At 43.3% G+C, this 5,849-nt stretch overlaps 1 pseudogene; it reads right to left on the bottom strand.

Moving 5' to 3' along the window:
* Positions 1-1,439: 1,439 nt before the first annotated feature.
* On the bottom strand, positions 1,440-3,681 carry LOC143386682 (elongin-A pseudogene; annotated as a pseudogene).
* Between the last annotated feature and the right edge of the window lie 2,168 nt (positions 3,682-5,849).

The following is a 5,849-nucleotide window of genomic DNA, read 5'->3' as shown; positions in this document are numbered from 1 at the left end:
GCGTGGCCTCCTAAAATCCCAACACAATTCATGGCAATACTTCTCTGAGGTCAGTTCCAGAACTCAGTCTCTAAGGGGAATCACACCTGAGTTCCATCCCAGGTGGACCCAGTCATGTCTTTCAAAAACCTCACAAATTACCGCAATTAAAACCAAAACACTCCCACATGGCCCTCATCTTCTTCCATATAGACACACATTATAACCACTGGCTGGTGGTTTCCCTGATGAGAGCAGCCCAAGCAAGAGTCCAAAATAAGCTCCCTTGCCCCCATTAGCCTAAAGTTGGGGTGGCCTTGACACCCTTCCTGTGAATCAGGAGTGATAAAATAGGCCTGCCATTAACACTGCTCTGCTTCTCCAATTTGAGGAATCCTGACTGTCAGGTATAGATTATTTATGTGATTTGGAGTCAGGACAAAACTAAAGCTCCTCTGCAGTGGTTTCAAGAACTCATTTGACCCAAAGAATCCCTATTCTCACTTGATGGAGTTCAGGAACCTTACAAAGGAAGGCGAGAGTTCATCCACAATGACTAATCTTTTTGCCATTTATGTTTTGGATGCACACATGGCATCTTTTTTAGATCCATCAGGTACTGAGAATGTTAGCCACAGCCTCACACAGGGCCAATAGTCTGATGCAGACACACACCTTTCCAAAGCAATTTAGCAAAGAGCCACAGGTGATGCCCATTCATTTTCCATTTGAACACTGATTTCTTCAGGCTTTACACAGTGGTGGCCTGAGGCAAGACCGTACTGACATTCAGGGCAACAGAACAATAAGTAAGCAAAAGGTCCAAAGCAGGGTTTCTCCAGTGAGACTTTCCTGGTGACACTGATATCTGAGTTTTCTGAAATGCTCGTCATTCCTTTCAGCTATCGAGTACATGGCCATATCACAGAGCTTGGAGGTGGTTCATATCTTGGACACATAAACATGCACCTATTTAGAGATTGACAAGAATTCAGGAAGAAAACAGGAACTTCAGAAGATCGTAGGTGTTGCCCATCCTTAAGGCAACCCGCAGTCCATTCATAAATTGCGCAGATTGAATGCTGGGAAGCTTTTTACTAGACAGGACACATCTATTGATTCATTCTCTTTTCTTTCTTTTTTTTTTACAGTCTGGGGGCAATATTTATTAATTAAAATTATGTCTAATAGTTTACAAAGATGCTAATTAACAACAAAAGTATAATTGACCTTAAAATCCTCAGTGAGACTGAGGCTTCACATTGTCTTCAGAATTCTGAAGTGTGCTCCAGGCAGGGCACAGGTAGGTGTGCAGGGAAGCACCTGCGACCATGCAAGATTCCAAGGCCAAGAGGCTCCACAAAGTAAGCTTCTGGGCTCCCCTGGAAGTCCCATTCTCTATCCCCCATTGTCCCTGTATTCTTGCCCCCCAAATTCCATCTCCAAAGTAAGTGCTTGGTTTATCGTCGAGAGAATCTGTTCTTGAAAGCTTTAATTGTCTTGGCCATCATTGGTGTGATTTTCTTCACAGCTGGTTTCCTAGGATCATAGGAGATGGTACTACTGACCACTGGCACCAAGTGGGCACTGCTGGTGCTGGGGCCATCATAGGCTGGCTGCTCAGAGCTGGGGTTCAAGCTGTTGTTGCTAGCAGGAATGTGGCTGCTTCCTGTGCTATATGGGACTGGCTTAATCTTGACTTTCTCAGGGACAGCTGCTCCTCCTGTTCCAAACTTCTCTTGCCTCCAGTGGACATCTCTAGGTGGCTTGGCCACAGAGTTGACAAAGGTCATCTTTGCTCGCCCGCCTTTGGGCTTATTGGCATTTGCACATTGGATGTTCTTTGTTAGCACTCGTAGCTGCTGCTCTCGGGCATTCTGAAGTCGCAGGTACATCTCCCGCCAGGACTCATACTCTTCTGGTCTTTCTTCTTTAAAGTCTCGGTGACAATGAACTTTCCATAATTTATCTGTGTCTTCAATTGATACATGATTGTATTCCTCTATGTGATATAGCTGATCAGGTGTACACCTCTCAAAAACAGGTTCAAGAATAGAAAACGGTACTCTTCCCACTTCAAAGATGGAATCGATGTTGTTTTTAAGTACAAGGATGCACTGCTAGTACAAGGTCATCATTTTGGGGACATAGGCACACTTGGAACCAGAATACACCTGCATCTTGGAATTCATTCTGTGTCCAGTGAATCCAGCTTCTTCTTTTTCCTGGGGTGAATAGAATGCTTTTCTCTTTGGCTTAAAGGTGGGCATCACTTCAAAAGAAGAAAGTGGACGGTAATTGCTCTGGATGGTGGGTAAGGGGAGGTCTGGCAATACTGGCAGTGCATCAGTAGGGACCTTTCTCAGCCTGGTTGAGTCGTCTCCAGCCAGCTGTAGCTTCTCTGACCTGCTCTCATTCCCTTTGGGTGATTTCTGAACTGAGTTTAAGTTTTTACTAGTGCTTTTGGAATCACTTTTTTTAAAGTCCTTTATCTCCAAGTGCCGTGGCTGGAGTTTTCACAATCTTCTTCTTTTTCTTCTGGGGCTGGTCATAGCTGAGGTATGATTCAAATGACATGGTGGGCTGCTCGAATTCATCCTCCATGTCTGCCTCCTCTGCCTTAGGGAGTGAGCCCAGTGACTTTCTATCCAAATTAGAAGTCTTTACTTTCCCTTCTTCAGCCTTTATATTGTTAGAAACCTTCTCTTTTGTTCTAAGCCACAGGTCTCCAGCCCCATCTTCCTATGTCTGCGCTGTCCACGCGTTGCTTGCTTATGTCCGATTTGGTTTTTGCAGCATCCTTGTGCTTTGGCTTTTTAAGGTGCTTGTCTGAAGCAACCTCTGAGGGTAAAAACTTTCTTTTGAGGCTGCTGCCTTCTCTTTCTTTCTCTTTCTTGGCAGCACTAGAAGGTGGTCTCTCCTTGGCACTATCCCCTTGGAGTGGCCTTCGGGTCTCCTCTTTTGAGAGGGACTTGTGTGGCTTCTCTCTGCCCAAAGCAGAGGCCTTATCATCACCCTTTGTATCAATGGGGCGTTTTTTTCTTGTGGCAAGATCTGTGTTCCTTGTTTTGGTTCAAGATCCCCTTTCCCTGGGGTCCTCCCAGGTGATGTTCTTGACTAACTCCCAGTCTGACCTGAAAGGCATTACTGTGGCCTTTTCCAGGTTTCTGGTGTGGAATAATGGACACATGGTCCTTCTCTGGTGACCTGTAATGGTCTGTGTACATCTGATGAGGACTCGCACAGAATGGAGGGGACTGGACATGGCCATAGTCAGAAGATTCAGGGTCTGATGAGTATGTAGGTGACACCCTGTGACACCTCTTCCTCTCATCTCTCCTCTCATGACTGTGAGACACTTTGTGAAGTTGTTCACATTCTGAGAGTTTTCTGTGTTTCTTCTGTCTGTGCTCAGGACTATAGGATCGGCTGCCTGATGCCTTGCTGTTTTCTTGGTAGTACCCTTCCATCTCCTCCTCCCTCTGAACCACATCCCGAGGGTGCTTTCGAAAATTGCTTTTCTCAAAGTCCTGTTAATCAGCCTCATCGTTTCAAAAGGATATCTACTGTAATAGGCAATGTGGAGAGTTTCTTCAAATATTTCAATAGCATCTTGGGGTCCGGGTTCGAAGCCAGGCGTGCCTGCAGCTTCTCCACAACTTGGAGCGCTGACTCCGCCACCATCACTGTCACTGGCGTGGCCTCCTCAATATCTTTTCTAATGTCAACAACCACGGAAACAGTGGGATACACAGAGATAGAAACACTCTCCTTTTCAAATGACTTACTAGAAACAATCCACTCCAAAACAAACAAGCTGCCTTTGCTAGCTATTCTCAGAACATGCGACAAAACCACAAACTCTCACCCACACCAACAAAGGCACCTCCTTCACCCAATTAGGTCTGTGACTATACAGAGTGTCCTCTGACTAGTGGGCCATACTATTTTACCCCAAAATGGACTGTCCTGTTAGTGAAATGGTCTCCTTGGCCAACTCTTTGAAGTTGTCAGAAGCGAGGAGTGAGTCACTCACTGCTATCTCAGGAAAGGCCCCTCTTCAGAGCTATCCTGGCATTTGGCCATCCTCACATCAGTAGGTACCAAGAAAGACTGACTCTGTCCTTGGTAAATAAAAACAAGTGAGCCCACTGGGACTGGGACTGGGACTGGCTCTTGGTGCCTGGCTTCTTGGATCCCAAGTTCAGAGAGTTCATCATCAATGAAGTTAGGTAGGTCACTTCCTTCAGGAATTGAATGAAGTCACTGCCTTGGCAACCACTTTGTCCTAACAGTTGCTTCCAAAAGTCCCATGAGATGGAGGCTGCCCCTATTTCCTGTGACACTTTCACAAGTTCGAATGGTATATCAACCATTAGCACCCGGGAACAGCTCTCCACACAGGCCTGGTTTGGTCCATCTTCTCTACATTAAGAAGAGAGAGGCTGATTCAGACACATCCCTTCATCCTGACCAGGTTGTTTGCCATGGAAGATGACTTTTGCTCTCTCAGGTCCTTCATAGCTGCCTACATCTTCTCCAGGGATCATTTCTGCATGGACCTTTGATGTTCTCAGCAGGTGAAAGATCCCCTACCATCCTGTATTGTAAGACCAAATCTGTCCCTGCTCTTCTGTAAAGTTAGATTGAGAAAACAGTGTATGTTTAGGTTTAATAGCACATTCGATTTGGGTTAGGAATGATTCTGCTGGATGAATAATTATAATGGGAACCTGTGATATTTTAAGAATATAGACATGAAATATAAGTATGAAAACAGAAATCTAGGAAAGATTTGAATCCCAGAACGGCATTGGGCCCTTGTTTGGGATACTTAGCTTGAATTATGTTCTGCACCAAGGTTTCAGATAAATCGATATACAATGGCATAGGACCCTGTAACTCGGATGATTGAATGTAGAAGAGAACATCCAGTCAAAAAGGGTTAGTCCGTAGGATTAGAAGATAGGCAGTAGGTTTAGAAGAATAGTGAGTCTATGAGTTGGAGAAAAAAAGTTCTTTAGCAATAGGTTTTCGGTTAGAGAGTGAATGTAAATGTCAGCACATGTGAAGTGTCAGTCACAATGATGAACTGGCGAAAATATGTAGGAAAGCTGATATCAATAGAGACATTAGGAAATCAGGCAAAGTATAAAGTGAGTGATAGGATTAGACATTTTCAACAGGGTTGATGTTGAATATATAATACTAGGAAGAAACAAGTATGTAGTCACCAATAGGATTTACGTGGGGAACATTAGGCAACCTGAACATGGATGTTATAGTAATCCATGCTCACTTTCCATAAAGGCTTTGGTGCAATCATAAGTGTGACCTTTGCATTTTGTGTCCAGAATATTACTGTGATAATATGGATATGTAGATCAGGTGACATGAGTATTTCTTCCACCATTATGGGGAGCAATATTTTGAAAACTTATAAATTAGTATTGGGCATACAAATCGTTGTACACTCTGTTGATGAATATAGAGATGATGCATGAATAGACCATATTGTGAATAAATTATATAACTATTTCCAACTTTAAATAATGGATTGAATTGATATCTGAAAATATATAGGAAATCTTCTATTGATATACATACATTCATTCCAACCAGTTATATATCTAATGGTAATATTAGGGTTAGGGTTTATCATGAATAGTCTGTGAGTTTTGCTTAAAAAATGATTATGGAATCGAAAATAATGTGTTCAGAAAGAAGTCTAGTGAAAAGACCATAAAGAAACATGGAGGAATGCATGTGTTCTTAAGGAGGAAGTGATTGAAAGTGAGCCAAATGCCTATAAATTTGTGTACTTCTGGATGAAAAGATATATCCTATGATGTCCATCAACTGAAGAAATA

Source organism: Callospermophilus lateralis, unplaced genomic scaffold (assembly GCF_048772815.1).
Source record: "Callospermophilus lateralis isolate mCalLat2 unplaced genomic scaffold, mCalLat2.hap1 Scaffold_72, whole genome shotgun sequence".
Taxonomy (NCBI): Eukaryota; Metazoa; Chordata; class Mammalia; order Rodentia; family Sciuridae; genus Callospermophilus; species Callospermophilus lateralis.
Note: the sequence above shows the minus strand (reverse complement) of the source record. Positions and strands in the feature narration are given on the sequence as shown.